This window comes from Bos javanicus, chromosome 2 (genome assembly GCF_032452875.1).
Source record: "Bos javanicus breed banteng chromosome 2, ARS-OSU_banteng_1.0, whole genome shotgun sequence".
NCBI lineage: Eukaryota > Metazoa > Chordata > Mammalia > Artiodactyla > Bovidae > Bos > Bos javanicus.
The window spans coordinates 129,091,797-129,111,341 of NC_083869.1; the positions used below are offsets into that span (position 1 = coordinate 129,091,797).

At 46.0% G+C, this 19,545-nt stretch overlaps 1 long non-coding RNA gene across 1 annotated transcript in view; it reads right to left on the reverse strand.

The window, feature by feature from the left end:
* Positions 1-15,481, reverse strand: part of LOC133233558 (uncharacterized) — a 28,272-nt gene extending 12,791 nt beyond the window's left edge. The window contains exon 1 of the long non-coding RNA XR_009731753.1: positions 1,916-15,481. This is a non-coding gene — a long non-coding RNA (uncharacterized LOC133233558). The remainder of the gene's footprint in view (positions 1-1,915) is intronic.
* Between the last annotated feature and the right edge of the window lie 4,064 nt (positions 15,482-19,545).

The following is a 19,545-nucleotide window of genomic DNA, read 5'->3' on the forward strand; positions in this document are numbered from 1 at the left end:
AGCTCCTAGAGGGGTCCAGTGAAAACCCTTTAAAGCACAGAGGCCCCGCAAGCAGTACTGTCTTGAGTCAACTGGCTTCCCCTCCCTGAGCCTCATCTGGAACATCAACCTTCAGATCATTACTGCGCACCTCTGTGCCAAGTGTTACACCTTAGAGACAGTGGAATGGTAGATAAGGAGGTGGCTGGCACAGAACAATCCCTCGATAAGCTTTAATTTCCTTCCCTTTCTATTTAATCTCATCTGAAACAATAGCCTTGCAAACTGAAAATAAAAACCTGTTGCTTAAGTCCTTTGGTGGCTTCCATTTGCTCTTGAGAGGAGCCTGAAATCCTCTGCAAACCCTGCAAGTCCAACCTTGCCTTCCCACTCTGCCGCCTCTCTGCTCCACACACAAACCTTCTGCTTCCTCAGCTGCACCAAGGGCCTTCACTGCTCCTGGTCTTCCCCTGCTGTTCCTTCCGTCTGCAACACTCTGTCCTCCAAACATGCTCACCCCACTTTCACCAAGCTGACTCTTTCAGGGCTCGGTTTCAATGCTGTTCTCTTGAGTAAGCCCTGCCCTGTTCCCTAACTCCGCTAACCAGAGCAGGTTCTCTTCTCTCCCAACTCTAGGGAGCACCCTCTGCAGCACTTAACATGACGACCATCATATGACTATCTGTATTATCTTATTTTGGTTAAATATAAGATGAATCTATTTTCTTAATTTTTCATTTCATTTTCTTCAAGATAAAGTCCAAAATGCATTACTTTTTATTGTGGTAAAATGTACATAAAATTTACCATTGTAGCCATTTTTAAGTGTATGATTCAGTGAGATTAAGGACATTTGCCATACAACCAGTACTACTGTCCATCTCCAGAACTTTGGATTATCTAAAACCGAAACGCAATACCCATTAAACAATAACTCCTCATTTCCCCTCTCCCCAGCCCTTGGTGACTGCTCTTCTTTCTATCTCTATGAATTGACTATTCCAGGTACTTTATATAAGTGGAATCATACAATATTTGTCCTTCTGTGTCTGGCTTATTTCACTAAGCATAATGTCCTCACGCTTCCTTCACATTGTTGTATGTGTCAGAACTTCCTGTTTAGGGCTGAATAATATTCCATCGTATGGATGTACCACATCTTGGTTATCCATTCACCCACTGATGGACACTTGGAGCTGCCTCCACCTCTGGCTAGTGTGAATAATGCTGCTTTGAACACTGGAGTATAAATATTAGTTGCCCTGCTTCCCATTCTTTTGTGTATATACCCAGAAATGGAATTTCTGGATCCAATGGTGAAAAACTGAGAAGTGTTAGTTCCTCAGTCATGTCCAACTCTCTGCAACCCCATGGACTGCAGCCCGCCAGACTCCTCTGTCCGTGGAATTCTCTAGGCAAGAATACTAGAGTGAGTTGCCATTTCTTTCTCCAGGGAATCTTTCCAACCCAGGGATCAAAGCCAGGTCTCTTGGATTGCAGGCAGATTCTTTACCATCTGAGCCACCAGGGAGGCCCAGATCAAGTGGTCACACTGTGTGGTACACACTGCTTTCCTCCATTCTTTCACACTCTCCCCGCCCTCTTCCTTACCACAGACTTTAGCACCATGAAGAGAGGAACTCTGTCTGTCTTACTCCTGGGACCAGCACAAGCTGGCGTTTCAATCAGTGTTTATTAAATGAATGAATGACTTGCAATTTAGGTGACTTGGATGAAACAGACGGAAATGGAAGAAAAGCAACAGCAGTTCCTCAGGGGTCTGAGCTCCTAGAAGTCCCAAGGAGCGCGCCTACGGCTCTTTAGGTTTTCACACCTTTCTACAGGGCTCACCCTGACTATGGCTTTACACTTGAAGTTATTAGGTAGAAATATATGAATATATAAAACTACATCCAAGTGTCTGTGGTTCACTCACAGGGCCATGGGAGCACACTGGGAACTGCTGCTTTGAGTCAGAGGAGCAGGGTGAGAATTCAAGCTCCACGATCTCCTGGGGTTTACTCTTGAGCCTCTCTCCTCACCTGTAAAATGGGAATATTATATGATTCACAGGAATGGGAGCATTACATTACTCATCAGGCAACTGCGAGGAGTATCTCAAGTGTGTAAAGGCCTGGAACCAAAGAGCTGCTGCCAATGGAATGTTCCTTCTCCCTTCTCTCCTCACAGCGTGTGCTCACCTGACAGGCATGATCGTCTGTTTTGGAAAGCCTTTATGGTTTTGATCACCATGGGGGCAATTTGTAGAACAAAGACCAAACGAAACATATTCTAGAGCACAGAGGAATTCATTATACTCCACACATTCTCCCCACAGAGGCTCAGTCCACAATTAGAGCTGACAGTCTCCTTACAATTCCCAGTTCTGAAAAGCTTAGGCACATTGACAAACACTGACCACAGGTGAAATGATGACGATGGGAATGCCTCGCAAAGACAGACAAACTATGTTGGGGTTTGCATGACACTGCCATGTATATTATCTTTCTCAAGCCAGGCAGCAAACAGAAGGAGAGCTGAGGCTGAAAGGCGGGTCTAAGGTTCCACAGCCTGCATATGGCAGTAGAGTATAACACAAAGCATTCAGGAGATCTGAGTTCATATTCTGACTCTGCCATTCACTCATGCTGTGATTTTAGACAAGATAAAGTGAATCCCTGGTGGCTTAGAGGGTAAAGCATCCGCCTGCAATGAGGGAGACCCAGGTTCAATCCCTGAGTCGGGAAGATCCCCTGGAGAAGGAAATGGCAACCCTCTCCAGTACTCTTGCCTGGAAAATCCCACGGAGGGAGGAGCCTGGTGGGCTACAGTCCACTGGGTCGCAAAGAGTCAGACACGCCTGAGCAACTTCACTTTGACAAAGTGCATCAGGAGCTTCCCTGGTGGCTCAGCAGTAAAGAATCCGCTTGCCAAACAGGAGATGTGGGTTCAATCCCTGGGTTGGGGAAGACTCCTGGAGAAGGAAATGGCAACTCACTCCAATATTCTTGCCTGGGAAATCACAGGGACAGAGGAGGCTGGCAGACTAAAGTCCACAGGGTCACAAAGAGTCAGACGTGACTTAGCAACTAAACAACAACAAAGTGAATGAGACTCACATTACTTGATTTTTTAAAAAAATAAATAATGATTACTTGAGGCATATGACTTCTTGACACTTGTCCTCCAGAGTATGATATTTTGCCTTCTTACAGACAGGAAGGAAAAACTGAACACAGAGGGGAAAAGGCCAGCACCAAGTTCTGCTCAGAGTGTGCTTGGAAGACCAGCAGCCTCAGCATCACTGGCTGAATTGTTAGAAATGCAAATTCTTGACTCCATCAAGCAGCTACTAAATCAGCATCCCTGGGAGGCCCAGGAATACATTATTTAAACTCTCTAGGAGACTTGCAAACCCACTAAAGTGTGAGAAGCACTTTGCTACACACACTGAATAAACTGATTCATTCTATATCCTGGTTAACTCCCAAGTTTATATCAATTTCCCCCATTGATCCAACTGCTTATGTGACTTCTCCATTTGGATGACTAAAAGACATCGAAAATGAAAATGTGTCTAAAACCAAACTCTTGATTTTTCTCTCTCTGAACCTGTTGCATCTGCAGTCTTTTCCCACTGGGAACAAACACAGCTACTGACCCAGCTCTTCAAGCCAAAAACCTAGATGGAATTCTTGATGCCATTCTCTCTCAGGCCCCGTATCCGATCCAATCCATCAACAGATGCTGCCCATCCAATCTTCAAACACCCAGAATCCCATCCTGCCCACCATGGATGTCTTGACCACTGCCAACCTAGTCCCTGCCCTCTCATCCCAAGGGCCTCCACAGCCGTTCCGTGTTCTACGCTTGCTCTCCTCACAGCTAACACTGATGCTCATCTTTTTTTTTTTTTTTGGCTGCATCGGGTCTTAGTTGCACAACACAAGATCTTTCACTGTGGCACATGGGCTTAGCTGCTCCACGGCATGTGGAATCTTAGTTCCCTGACCAGGGGTCGAACCCATGTCCCCTGCATTGCAAGGTGGACTCTTAGCAACTGGACCACTGGGCAAGTTCCCTGGTGACGTTAATCTTAATTGCTTGGTTTAGGCGGTGTTACTGGGGTGTTCCTTTTTCTAGGCCTTCTCAGTAGAAAGAGTAGAAAATACACGTGTTTAAACTAAGTCATGTATCCACACATATTTATCTCTGTTTTGAGCTCCAACCAATATTTCAAACTTCAAGCCAGCACCACAGGGATCATTCTAGCATTTAGTTCCCTTCTGCTTCCTGGTAATTCTTCTGGTCACTTCTTTTTCAACACTGAGAAACTTGGTTCTCATTATCTACCATATATCACTTATTGTTCAATCCTAGAATAAATATCAAGTAGTTTCAGAGTTGCTAATTCACACTTCTCTTCTTCCTCTCTCCCCTTCTCCCACCAACTAGTGGCTGGTGTACAGAGCTTTGTGTCGTCAGCCTTACAGTTTACAGTCGGACGCTACTGGCCAAAGTTACTTACGTCAGATGTTTTCATCCTCTACCTCTCTGAATGTGCCAACTCTATTCCTCCCCAAACGTATTAACCTCAATCTAATCGTGAGATAACAGCAGACAGTCCCAAGGTGAGGGACACATTCTACATAGGAACCAATTAGTACTCTTCAAAAATATCCATGATTCTACACCGTAACCGATCAGTACTCTTCAAAAATATCAATGTCGAGAAAGACAAGGAAAGATTAACAACTCCCACAGACTAAGGACAGACAGCAACTAAATGCAACGTGGCGTCTGGACTAGATACTGGAATAGAAAGACTGGTGCAATCCAACTAATGTCTGCAGTCTACTTCTATCAGTATTAACTTCTAAGTTTGGAGATCATTGTGCTCTGGTTCCATAAGATGTTAGTATCAGGAGAACCTAGATGAAGGATCTATAGGCACTCTCCACTATTTAATTGAAAATGTTATTGAGATAATTGTAGATTCACATGCAGTTGTAAAAAATAATGTAGATCTCTTGTACTCTTCATCCAGTTTCTCCCAATAGTAATATTTTGCAAAATGATAGTACAACATAACAATCAGGATACTAATATTGATACAATCTACCCATCTTCTCCATTTTACTTGTATTCATTTGTGCGTCTGTGACATCTATTTTTTTGGAAGTCTAAAATCAATCCAAAATAAAAAAGATATTTTAAAAAAGGTTGATGAATTGGCACAATTGAGATTCCCCATCCCCACTTCCTCTGAGAAAGTGTCCACCACCACACCTGCTTCACCCATCTCTTTACTCGTAGCCCCTACAGGGATTTAAATATGTGAACCCTGGGGCATGTAATTTTTAGGGACCATTCCAACAAGAATCCTGTGTAATAGCATTATTGCTATTTTGCAAATAAAAAAACTGAAGCTCACAGAGGTTAATGCACATGTTCAACAGTACAAGGCAGGTCTGAATTTAAAGCCTTTTTATTTCATCTCTAACAGCTGTTATGGTTCAAGGGAAGTCAATCTAGGCTGAAGCCACTGGCCTTGACAATTATTCACTTCTAGGTTAGATGACGGAGAAGGCAATGGCACCCCACTCCAGTACTCTTGCCTGGAAAATCCCACGGACGGACAGAGGAGCCTGGTAGGCTGCAGTCCATGGGGTCGCTAAGAGTCAGACACGACTGAGCGACTTCACTTTCACTTTTCACACTCATGCACTGGAGAAGGAAACGGCAACCCACTCCAGTGTTCTTGCCTGGAGAATCCCAGGGACGGGGGAGCCTAGTGGGCTGCCGTCTATGGGGTCGCACAGAGTTAGACACGACTGAAGCGACATAGCAGCAGCAGCAGGTTAGATGAAGGAGTTGTATTTGCACAAAAGATCTCAGACAGTCTAGACATCTTTTATATTTTATTCCTGGAGGCCCTCCTTGGACCTTATTTTGTCAAAACTTCCAAATTGACCCCAGCCTTCCACATATGCTGGAGAAGGGAAAGGCTACCCACTCCACTATTCTGGCCTGGAGAATTCCAAGGACTATACATTCCATGGGTTCGCAAAGAGTCGGACACGACTGAGCGACTTTCACTATCACTTTCCACATATGCTGTGGTCAGTGGCATATATTTTGAAAGACTGGACCTGGATACTGGATTAACATATCTCAAACTAAGCTCCGTGACCTGAATCACTTTTCAGAATCAATCAGTTAGTGATTGATTCTCACTGACTTCATTTGTTGCTGCCATCCTTGAAAACATGAGAAAAGTATAGCCTTGAAAATTATAGGCCAAAGGCTGTCAGTGCTACAGAGAACATGATATTCTGGAAAGATAAGAGATTTTTAAGATTTCCCCAAATTCAGACTTCCATATAATTGCCTCCAAAATATGATATAAGGTATAACTGGGGGGAAAAAGCCCCAAAACCCCTTAGATACCTACTGGTCACATAAATCCAGGACAATGGTGCTTTATAGAGCTATTAAATATGTCAACTTTTATCTGACCTTTCCCTTCTCTTTGGATGAGTAACTTTTCTCATGAATGAAAATGATGAAAACAGATGGCTTTTCCTCTCTGCTGCAGAGTACACAGTATTCTGCCCATATGGAGGGCACCTCACAGGGTGGGTGCAAGACCGCCGAATCTGACCTCCACTCTTTTCCCCCTTGGGTTTGTGTCACTGAAACCAACTTTCCTGAGAGCACATCATTTTCTCTTCACCTCCATCACCCCCACTGGCAAGTCATTTTCCTAACAGATACCTCCAAGGGTGTCCCAGGAAAACTACAAATTAAAATCTGCTACAGATTTTCACATTTGCTTGCAAAGAGCTGCAATCCTGACTAAAATTCATAAATGCCAGACACCCTCAGCTATCCCTACTTGCCATCCCCTTTCCAACTGCCTCCTCAACTCAGGTCACGTCTTCTCACATCAGGAGTGTGGCTAAACACCCCTGGGGCTTCTGTGTCTGGCTAGTTTTGGCGCCCGGTGGTTTTGATGCCCCTGGCTGCTGGGACGAGCTTTCTAAACACAAAGGACGCTGATAAAAACTTGAGCATTTGGGTCATAATAACTTCACTTACATGATTTCCACTTTTGATAATAACCAAGTTAGACAGGACTTATCTATTCCTATTATCAAGGAGACTAAATTCAGAGAAATTAAGAAATTCACCAAGGGCAGAAGGTGAGCAAAGCCAGAGGTGGGATTCCATTCTTGGTCTCTGTGGCTCCGGAGCCGGTGCCCTCCCCATCACAGCCAGCGGATTCCCAGGCCTTCCTGTCATGCCCCAGACACTGCTCTTAGCTCCAGACGCAAATAACTCAACATCCTCCTTGCAGCATCCGTATCTCAGAGATCAATACTGCCTCGTCCGAAATGATTTTCCTCAGCCCTTTTCTTTGCCTGGTTCGCGCTGACATTTAAATCAAGTGAGTTTTTCTGTCATTACCAACACCCCTCCCTCCTCACTCGCATCGCGCCCCCCTCTCCACCACCCCACACCTGACCCGACACAAGCAGTCACAGAACGGCCTGAGCAAACCTCTGGTGCACCAGCCATCAGTCTTCTAACCTGCTGTATCCTCAAGTGTGGGATGGGTATACGGACATGATACTAAATAATATAGTAAATCACAAAGTGAGAAAGTTATTCCCTTTCCAATGCTTTTCCAGTCTCTGACTACAAGGAGGAAGTTTCAAAGCAGAGATAGTTATCAGATGGTGGCAAAGGGCATGGACCCTGGAGCCAGCCTGCCTGCGTTCAATCCCTGCTGTGCTAGCTAATAGCCAGTTGACTTCTCTGTGCTTCTTCACCTGTGCTATACAGATTAGAGTACAAATGGGGTCACTCACAAGGGTTAAGAGAGTTAATAACATATTACCTGCTCAGGGTAGGTGCTCAGGAGCAGATAATTATTATAGTTCTCCTTGCTTGCATGCTAAGTCGCTTCAGTCATGTCTGATGCTTTGCAACCCTATGGACTATAGCCCGCCAGGCTCCTCTGTCCACGGGATTCTCTAGGTAAGAATATTGGAGTGGGTTGCCATGCCCTCCTCCAGGGGACCTTTCGGACCCAGGGATCAAACCTGTCTCTTCTGTCTCCTGCGCTGGCAGGCAGCTTCTTTACCACTAGCACCACCTTGGAAGCCTAACAGTTCTCTTTCGCTCCTTTAACTACTGCTCTTTACTCTAGGAAGTCAAGAAACGCCTGGAGTAACAGGCAAATTTGGCCTTGGAATACGGAATGAAGTGGGGCAAAGACTAATACAGTTTTGCCAAGAAAATGCGCTGGTCATAACAAACACCCTCTTCCAACCACACAAGAGAAGACTCTATACATGACATCACCAGATGGTCAACACTGAAATCAGATTGATTATATTCTTTGCAGCCAAAGATGGAGAAGCTCTATAAGTCAGCAAAAACAAGACCAGGAGCTGACTGTGGCTCAGACCATGAACTCCTTATTGCCAAATTCAGACTTAAATTGAAGAAAGTAGGGAAAACCACTAGACCATTCAGGTATGACCTAAACCAAATCCCTTATGATTATACAGTGGAAGTGAGAAATCGATTTAAGGGCCTAGATCTGATAGATAGAGTACCTGAACTATGGAATGACATTCGTGACATTGTACAGGAGACAGGGATCAAGACCATCCCCATGGAAAAGAAATGCAAAAAAGCAAACTGGCTGTCTGGAGAGGCCTTACAAATAGCTGTGAAAAGAAGGGAAGTGAAAAGCAAAGGAGAAAAGGAAAAATATAAACATCTGAATGCAGAGTTCCAAAGAATAGCAAGAAGAGATAAGAAAGCCTTCCTCAGTGATCAATGCAAAGAAATAGAGGAAAACAACAGAATGGGAAAGACTAGAGATCTCTTCAAGAAAATCAGAGATACCAAAGGAACATTTCATGCAAAGATGGGCTCGATAAAGGACAGAAATGGAATGGGCCTAAGAGAAGCAGAAGATATTAAGAAGAGATGGCAAGAATACACAGAAGAACTGTACAAAAAAGATCTTCACGACCCAGATAATCACGATGGTGTGATCACTGACCTAGAGAGCCAGACATCCTGGAATGTGAAGTCAAGTGGGCCTTAGAAAGCATCACTACAAACAAAGCTAGTGGAGGTGATAAAATTCCAGTTGAGCTATTCCAAATCCTGAAAGATGATGCTGTGAAAGTGCTGCACTCAATATGCCAGCAAATTTGGAAAACTCAGCAGTGGCCACAGGACTGGAAAAGGGCAGTTTTCATTCCAATCCCAAAGAAAGGCAATGCCAAAGAATGCTCAAACTACAGCACAATTGCACTCATCTCACACGCTAGTAAAGTAATGCTCAAAATTCTCCAAGCCAGCCTTCAGCAATATGTGAACCGTGAACTTCCTGATGTTCAAGCTGGTTTTAGAAAGGGCAGAGGAACCAGAGATCAAATTGCCAACATCCGCTGGATCATCGAAAAAGCAAGAGAGTTCCAGAAAAACATCTATTTCTGATTTATTGACTATGCCAAAGCCTTTGACTGTGTGGATCACAATCAACTGTGGAAAATTCTGAAAGAGATGGGAATACCAGACCACCCGATCTGCCTCTTGAGAAATGTGTATGCAGGTCAGGAAGCAACAGTTAGAACTGGACATGGAACAACAGACTGACTGGTTCCAAATAGGAAAAGGAGTTCGTCAAGGCTGTATATTGTCACCCTGTTTATTTAACTTATATGCAGAGTACATCATGAGAAACGCTAGACTGGAAGAAGCACAAACTGGAATCAAGATTGCCGGGAGAAATATCAATAACCTCAGATATGCAGATGACACCACCCTTATGGCAGAAAGTGAAGAGGAACTCAAAAGCCTCTTGATGAAAGTGAAAGTGGAGAGTGAAAAAGTTGGCTTAAAAGCTCAACATTCAGAAAACGAAGATCATGGCATTCGGTCCCATCACTTCATGGGAAAGAGATGGGGAAACAGTGGAAACAGTGTCAGACTTTATTTTTGGGGGCTCCAAAATCACTGCAGATGGTGACTGCAGCCATGAAATTAAAAGACGCTTACTCCTTGGAAGGAAAGTTATGTCCAACCTAGATAGCATATTCAAAAGCAGAGACATTACTTTGCCAACAAAGGTTCGTCTAGTCAAGGCTATGGTTTTTCCCGTGGTCATGTATGGATGTGAGAGTTGGACTGTGAAGAAGGCTGAGCGCCGAAGAATTGATGCTTTTGAACTGTGGTGTTGGAGAAGACTCTTGAGAGTCCCTTGGACTGCAAGGAGATCCAACCAGTCCATTCTAAAGGAGATCAGCCATGGGATTTCTTTGGAAGGACTGATGCTAAAGCTGAAACTCCAGTACTTTGGCCACCTCATGCGAAGAGTTGACTCATTGGAAAAGACTCTGATGCTGGGAGGGATTGGGGGCAAGAGGAGAAGGGGACGACAGAGGATGAGATGGCTGGATGGCATCACTGACTCGATGGGCGTGAGTCTGAGTGAACTCCGGGAGTTGGTGATGGACAGGGAGGCCTGGCGTGCTGTGATTCATGGGGTCGCAAAGAGTCAGACATGACTGAGCGACTGATCTGATCTGATTTACTCTTGAATAGTGCAAGCCTCAGGCCCAGGACCTCTAGTAGGCAACAGAATCTAAGCAGCTAGTGATACTGATGTTCCTTTTATAATAGCAATCAGAGACATGGGCTTCCCAGGTGGCGCTAGTGGTAAAGAACATGGCTGCCAGTCCGAGAGACATGGGTTCAATCCCTGGGTCAGGAAGATCCCCTGGAGAAGGGCATGGCAACCCATTCTAGTATTTTTTCCTGGAGAATCCCTTGGACAGAGGGGCCTAGCAGGCTACAGTCCATGGGTTCGCAAAGAGTTGGACACGACTGAAGCAACTTAGCATGCAAGCACGCACACAAAAAGAGGTATGGGAAGCCCTGGTGGCTCAGCAATAAAGAATCCGCCTGCAGTGTAGGAAATGTGGTTCACCCACTGGGTCGGGAAGATTCTGGGTCTTCCCCTGGAGAAGGAAATGGCAACCCACTCCAGTATTCTTGACTGGGAAATCCCATGGACAGAGGAGCCTGGTGGGCTACAGTCCATGGGGTCACAAGAGTCAAACGCGACTTAGTAACTAAACAACAATAGATAAATTAACAACTGAGTCCACTTAACATTAGGTAACTACCTCAATATGGCCAAAAAAACCCCGAAACAAACAGTAAAAGCAGCGTTGGAACAAAGTTAAAGAAGTACATGCAAGTGTTCTCACGCACACAAAAAAAGACCACTCTATGAGGTGATAGCTGTGCTAGTTAACTTGACTGTAGTAATAATGTCACAATTATACATTAATCAAATAATGACGTTATATACTCTAAATATGTAGGCTTCCCTGGTTGCACAGTGGCAAAGAATCTGTTGCCAAGCAGAAGATGCAGGTTCAATCACTGGGTCAGGAAGGTCTCCTAGAGGAGGGAATGGCTACCCACTCCAGTACTCTTACCTGGGAAATCCCATGACAGAGGAGCCTGGGGGGCTACAGTCCATGGGGTCGAAAAGAGTCCGACGCAACTTAGTGACTACACGACGACGCTCCTCTGCTCTGCTGCTCAATCACTCAGTCCTGTCCGACTCTTCGTGACCTCATGGGCTGTAGCCCACCAGGTTGCTCTATCCATAGGATTTCCCAGGCAAGAATACTGGAGTGGGTAGCCATTCCCTACTCCATGGGATCTTCCCAACCCAGGGATGGAACCCAGGTCTCCCCCATTGCAGGTAGATTCTTTACCATCAGAGTCACCACTCAGCCCCAACACTCCTTGAAATAGATAAGATTTTATTTGTCAATTGTAAGTCAATAAAGCTGAGGGAAACAAGCCATGGAAGTATATTGATGATTTCCTCACTTGTCTCCCCAACTAAACTGTGAGCTCCTAGGGGATAGAGACTGTCTTCATTGCTGTATCCCCAAGACCCCAATACACACTGCAAGCCCACAGTATACATTTGCTGAATGAATGAGTTACAGAGACATACAGAGGCCGGTCCAGTGGTTCTCAAAGAATGATTCTTGAGTCAGTAGCCTCAGTTATCACCTGGGAACTTAGAAACACAAATTTTCAGACACCACCCCAGATCTACTGAATCAGAAACTCTTGAGGGTGGGGTCCTAGCAAACTGGTGTTACAGGAGATTCTTACAGTCTTACAGGCACACTTAGGTCTGATCACCTCTGATCTGTAGGACAAAGATACAGAGCAGGACTGGAAGACAGCCAAGACAGAATCCAGAGACCAAGAGCAGCGATGAGAGAGAGCTGCTCGCACGACAGACAGCACTTGCAGCAGGACAGACCGGCAGGCTGAGATGCTGCCAAGGAGAGCAGAGTCTATCATGGAAAAGACAGTTCCTCGCCAATCTACCAAGTCTCAGGCCAGGTGACCCGGCAATCTGGGTTGCGCTTGGCTCTGCCTTTCACCAGCTGTGTGACCTTGAACGTGATCCATTAGCTCTCAACCTGTTTCTTCACTCACCAGTGCTTCGTTGAGAGGGCCCTGCCCTTCAGGAGCATTGCCCTGTGTTTGGTGTGGGACTCTCCCAGGTGGCTCTTTCTCTCCTTCTCTAATGCCTAACACCTCTCCCCCGCCCACCGACCCTTACTCTCCTACCTCACTGAGGAAATAGAAGCTCAACCACAAGAGACCATCCACGGAGTTCCATCCCACATCCTACCACCTACCAACATCTACACCCGCACACTCAGCCTCCTGACTTACCAACCACGATTCTATCCAAACCGAACCCTTCCACTTTGTGCTAGAAGCAACCCCTCTCACGTATTCAAAGGTACTGCCACAGCATGTCCCCTCTCTCTCACATCAATTCCCCCACCCCCACTGGACTTTTCCAATCACCAGAATAGAAGTTATTTCACCCATCTTTGCTCCCCCTGACAGCAAAATGGTCTGCAAGCACTGTCTATACCAGCTGTCTCCGGTCACTCTGCTCAGGCTGTCACCTCTGCCATCCTTCCAGCACTGCTCTGGTCAAGGTCACTAGTGGCCTCCGCACTGAGAAATCCAGCGGTCTCAGTGCTCACCTGACTTGACCCCCATCAGCAGTGCTTTCGAGTTCATCATGCCTTCCCTGCACACTCTCTCTCCTGGCTTCCAGGGCACCAAGCTCGTCTGTTTTTCCTCCCACTTTAGGGGTCCCTCCTTCTGAATCTTCTTTGTCAATATCTCTTCTTTTTCCAGACCTCTTCCTACTGAAGTAATCCAAGGTTCAGTCCTGGACTGCCCTTCCATCACTCACTCTACTGTGATTTCATCCAGTCTCAAGACATTAAACATGGATATCTTGATGCTGAAGACCCCTCAACACACATTGGCAGCCAAGACTCCAGACTCTGGCTGCCTCTTCCACGTCTCCCCTTGGATGATTAGTGGACATCTTAAATACGTTTAAAATGGAATTCTTAGTTTCCAGTCGAACCGGCTCCAAACACAGCCTTCCCTGTTGAAATTCATAGCAACTCCATACTTTCTGCTGCTTGGGTCAGAAATTTTAATCGTTCTTGATTTTTCTCTCATATCCCTTCTCCATTCATTCAAAGAAATCATGCTGGTTTGCCTTCAAAACCCATTATCTGACCATTTCTCCCCACCCTCAGCACTGTTGCCTCACTCAACATGATTGCCTGGATTACCACAATCCTTTCCAACAGGCTTTCCTGCTTCTACGCACGCCCTCGTATCCCAGGCTTAACACAGCAGAGCCAGCTATAAAATGGAAGTCAGCTCATGTGACGCCTCTGCTCTGACTCTGCAGAGTGATTCATTTCATTCGCAGAGAAGGCCAGCGGTCTACCAGGCCGCAGCTCCCCCCGCCCCAACCTCTGACCTCAGCCCCTCCTCGCTCCCCCTCACTCTCCCTGGCTCAACCGGGCCATGGGCTCCATGTCCTTCTGGGGGAGGGCCTTTGCTCAAGCTGTTCCCTCTCTGGAAAGCTCTACCTCACAGACCCATTCAGCCAATCCTTACCTCCTTCAAGCCCTCTCAGGTCTCGCCGAGGCCCCACCCTGACCACCTTCCCCATCCCCCTCACCCTCCACTACTTTTTCTTTTCTCCACCGTGCACATCGTTTTATAGCATATAAAGTGTATAATTTACTTGTGCAGTATTACCCATCTCCTTCCAAAAAGTTAAAAGCTCTGCGAAGGCAGAAATCTTTGTTTTTGTTTGCTGATGTATCCTAAGAACTGTAAACAGTGTTGGGCAGAGTGGGCACTCAAAAAGTTTACAGAATAAGTGACTTAAGCAGGACACATTTCTTAAAGACAGTCACATATCTATTTAGTATATTATTATAAAAGTAGCGGAGTTCCCTGGCGGTCCAGTGGTTAGGACTTGGCACTTTCCCTGCCATGGTCCTCGGTTCAATCCCTGGTCGGGGAATGAAAATCCCACAAGCCTCACAGAGCAGCCAAAAAAGAAAAAAAAAAAGGACTAAAAATATATCAAGTAATAAATATATGAAACCTGTAAATTCAGTGACAGGTTCTTTTACGAGTTTTAAAGAAAATATCTGGTAACCAACAGTACTTCAGAAATTATTTAAAGTGGTTTACAAATTGAGATGGCAACCCACTCCAGTATTCTTGCCTGGAGAATCCAGTGGACAGAGGATCCTGGTGGGCTACAGTTCATGGGGTTGCAAAGAGTCGGACACGACTGAAGCGACTTAGCAGCAGTAGCAGCAGCAGCAGCAGCAGTCCTATATACACACACAGGCAAATTCAAATCCTCTCATTCTGGAGAGCCTTCAAACATAAGGGTCACATACTAGAACTTTCAAACCTGACTCTGCACACAAATCATCTCAGAAGCTTGCTATATTAAAACAAAACAAACAAAAAGCCTATATCCTACTCTAAACTCTTTAGGGTTGGGGCTGGAATTTATATTTTAAACAAATGTCTCGTGTGATTCTCCTGTAACCAGTCCAGTACTGGACAAGGATTAAGGCTCAGATAACCTCTGAGGGCTCTCCTAGCTCTGAAGTTCTGACTTTGTGATTGAAACACAGCTGACTACCCTGGAAAGCAGGGCTTTTCAAATTACGGATTTACTGGGCTAAAACTAGCATCAGGAGAAAAAAGAATACAAATTAACAGAACAGACCATAAATTGAGAATGCATTACCTGTAGTAAAGGTTATTGTTTCATGAAATATTTTCCAGAGGTGAGTATACATGTAAGTAATAAGTGGTAATATTAAAATACTTTTGTGGTCAAAAAAACTCTGAAAGAGAACAATGAGTCTCAACTTTCAGTGTTGTAAGAGCGTGAACTTCTGAGCCCCAGCAAGTTCAAATCTCTGAGTGGAGTTCAGCAATCTGCATTTGTCATGGCCCTAGACCACACTTAACTGAGCTCTGTGAACGCAAAGCTACCTCCAGAAGCCATCTCATGCGGGGGAGGGGGAAGAAGAGGGCTGGAATGCCCTTGGGAGGAGCAATTCCCATCCCTCCATGTTTCTGGTGGTGCTAAGGGATGGTCTGGAAAAGCACAGCTCCTATCACTGTACCGCAGTACTGGGGAGGAACCCTATTCTGTTATCTGTAACATTAAGGAAGGACACTGGGTTTTTTTCTAAAAAGTGCAGCGAGGAGAAACATGCACTTTTGGTCCACTTCACAGAAAGGACGGTTACCTGTCCGGCTCCATGTCACGCTTCAGGTAGCTAAGCACTTGAGCACTTGCTGAATGCATGACGAGAGAGAAATGCTGAGCTGAGACAACAGGAAGCTGCGCCTGGCTCCTCTGCAAGCTGTTGTCATTCTCAAGGCCCACTTCTCTGAAAATAACCCCGAGTCTGAGCTTGCTCAGTGCCTTTACAGCAAATAACCACCATCCTCATCTCCTTCCCTTTCCCAGGAAAGAGAAAGAGAAAGGGCCCTTAAGTCGCAGAACAAAAGCTCTCACACTGAAGCCTACCACAGGCCACAGATACACATTCCATAAACATATAATACTTACATCCTGGTAACAGCTGTGCGATCTGCATATACTCCCTTTAATTCTTGAAAATAACCCTGGAAGGTAAGTGTTGCCCTACTTTACACAAAACCTTAGGCCCAGAGAGGTTGGCTGACTTGCCTAAGGGCTCACCCTGGCAGTTGGGGGCAGTGTCGCTGGCTGGCTGTGCCCCATCTGAGCAACAAGCCGGTCTTGATGGCCAGACACTGGGAGCAAGCACATGGTGAGACAGCCTCGAGTCTGAGGTCACAGAACACCAGCTACACAAAATGCACACATCCGGCAATCTGAAGACCTTTCTTCCTTTAATTACGACTAAGCTGTGAGTTGGGCGTTTGTCCCTAGAGACCCAGTCTTTGAAAACTAGAGACCAACTCCGTTTCTATGACTGTCAGCCCTCTAGGTGACTTGGAAAATGTAGGCCAGCATTTTGTTGGTTGGTCAACCTAATTTAAAGAAAACTTAGATACGAGCATATGTCAAGGGGCAGATGTGTGGTTTAACCTTATTGCAACAGAAGCTGCAGAAAGGCTTCACCTTATTACCAGAGCTATGAAACTGTGCGAGCAGACGGCTGGCCTCAAGGCTCTGGAGTCTGACTGCCTTTGTCTGACACTGGTTCTGCCACTACTACTTGTGACTTTGGGTAGTTAATACCCTTCTCTATGTCCTCATCACTGTAACAGCTCACAGAGTTACGAAAACTAAATGAGTTAATTTGTGTGTCAGGAAAGAGTCCCAACCAGTATCTGGGAAAGCACGCTCCTCCCCTGGTGTGTGCCTGGACCACTACTCAGAATAACAACTATTACACAGCTATTTCCTAAAATGAGAGTTGGAAAAGGGTTGAAGTAGCAGCCATTGGGACTCTTTGTGGAAAACAAGCCTATACTATCTGCCAGGGACCTGCAAGGGATTTGACAGGCTTAAATTCCAAATTCTGTGCTCCAATCCACTCTGAGGAACCATGAATGATTAAGTAGAACCAGTCTCCCCCCAACAATAGATGCTTATTTGGGGGAGCTGTGCCACACAGCATGTGGGTCCTCTGACCAGGAATCAAATGCTCCCTGCATCGGACCACCAGGAAGTCCCTCAATAGGTGGTTTTTAATTACTTTTTTCAGTAATTTTGGAGTACAGTAAGAAATTTGGAATTCTGAAAATAGAGATTATGTAAACTGTATTTCCTCATAGAATTACACTGTTTTTTACACATAGATTCATAAAAAGTTGCACACGCTAAAAGCAACACAGGAAACAGAATAAAAAAACAGAAATACTATTTTACAGAAATACTATGATAGGGAAAATACTTCCAGAGGCAGTCATCGTAGTATTAAAGGGTCATGTTATCAAAGCAATGTGTTAGCAGGGTAACTGCTGCTGCCTCTAAGTCGCTTCAGTCATGTCCAACTCTGTGCGACCCCATAGACGGCAGCCCACCAGGCTCCGCCGTCCCTGGGATTCTCCAGGCAAGAACACTGGAGTGGGTTGCCATTTCCTTCTCCAGTGCATGAAAGTGACAAGTGAAAGTGAAGTCGCTCAGACGTATCTGACTCTTAGCGACCCCATGGACTGCAGCCTACCAGGCTCCTCTGTCCATGGGATTTTCCAGGCAAGAGTACTGGAGTGGGGTGACATTGCCTTCTCTGAGCAGGGTACCTGGGGGGAGTCTAAAATGTCACTTCTGCTTAATTTGTCAAGTATCTTTTTGCCTTTTCAGGTTTTTCTAACTATTGAAATATTTATCACATAACAAATCACATCAATAGTGATATATAATTATGAAACAGAATCCTAGAATCATGTTACATAAGGTCCTTAATTGGTACAATCACACATCATTTTGTTCAAATTTATAAAAACACAAGCCATCTGCATTTGTTTCCTAAGCTTTCTTGCACCTGCACCCTGAACAGAGTCAAGTTCAGTCCTCCTGGTGCCCCCAGGTGCCGCAGGCTGGATCCCCCCTGACAACAGCAACTGCGGTTTCCATAACAAGCTGCGCTTAAAGCTGTTCTGTACCCCCGGGCACCAGCCAGGTCCCCAGTGGCAGGCAGCTTAAACTGTGGGTGGTTTCTGGGCCCTGACCTCACCACTCACCTAGACAGCAGGGGCCTTAACCCTTTAAGACTCAGACCCCTCTGACAGCCTATTCACTGCAGTCTTGACCCAACAGTTGGTTAGAGTCTCAGTGTATACGCAGAGTTTAACAGGTTGGGACTGATAAACTCCATGCGTGGGTAAGCTGCACACGTGGTGGTCAAGCTGCAGGAAAAGGCAAAAGCACAAAATCCAACAGGCTCTGCTATAAAGGACCAGGGAGGATAGCTTGCTGTTACTTGCCTCTGGTCACAGTGCTGGCAGGAGCATAAATTACATGTAGTCGTTTCAGTCGTGTCTGACTCTATGTGACCCTATGGATTTTAGCCCCCCAGGCTCCTCTGTCCGTGGAATTTTCTAGGCAAGAATACTGGAGTGGGTTGCCACTTCCTTCTCCAGGGGATCTTCCAGACCCAGGGATTGAACCCCCGTCTCTTATGTCTCCTCCATCGGCAGGTGGGTTCTTTACCACCAGCGCCCCCTGGGAAGCCCGTAAATTACACAACACTATCTAACAGCTTGAAGAGCCTCACTCTCACTGGACGCAGGGCCAGGAAAACCGGACAAAAGCGCTTCCGCTGGGACAGTTCTATGGGAGGAAGCGACATTCCTGCATTTGGTGCTGGCCGCGTCGATTAGGGTAGTAGAGCCTATACATCTAACGGAATGGCATATTACGCAGCCACTAGGACATGAGACACACGCAGAGGGAGAAAAAGCGCAAATCAAAATTATACCTGCAATTTCAGTTTGTGTCACAATTTTGTTATGCCATAACCCAGCTGGAGCCTCCAATGGCAGGCTCCTCGCAGGTCTGACTCGACCTATCCCCCTGCCCACCCTCGCTCTCTCTGGTTGTGGTGTTTCTCAACCAGACTAGGACCTTCTAGTGTTGGCACGGCAGACTCCACCACGCAGCCGAGGTCATCAGTAACCACCCTGTGCCTACCCCCCGAGTGCTTCACACATTTCTGTGATCGTCTCAAAGTGGGGCTTCCCTGGTAGCTCAGTTGGTAAAGAATCTGCCTGCAATGCAGGAGACCCCGGGTTTGATCCCAGGGTCAAGAAGACCACCCTGGAGAAGGGAATGGCAACCCACTCCAGCACCCTTGCCTGGAGAGGCTGGCAGGCCACATACACTCCATGGGGTCACAAGAGTCCGTATACTGCTCTTGTAACACTTTTTCAAATGGTGGAACGTTTGATACCCTTCACCTCCGGGTACCAGAGCCAACAGCAGCTCTAGTTAACGTGATGAGCAAAAGCCTGCCTCCAACAAATACCCCTGGACGGGGACACAGCCAGATGCCCGCCAGGGACACCACCTTACTCTGCAGACAACCACATGTAGCACGGGGCGGTCACCTAACATCGAGGTAAGCTTTCACG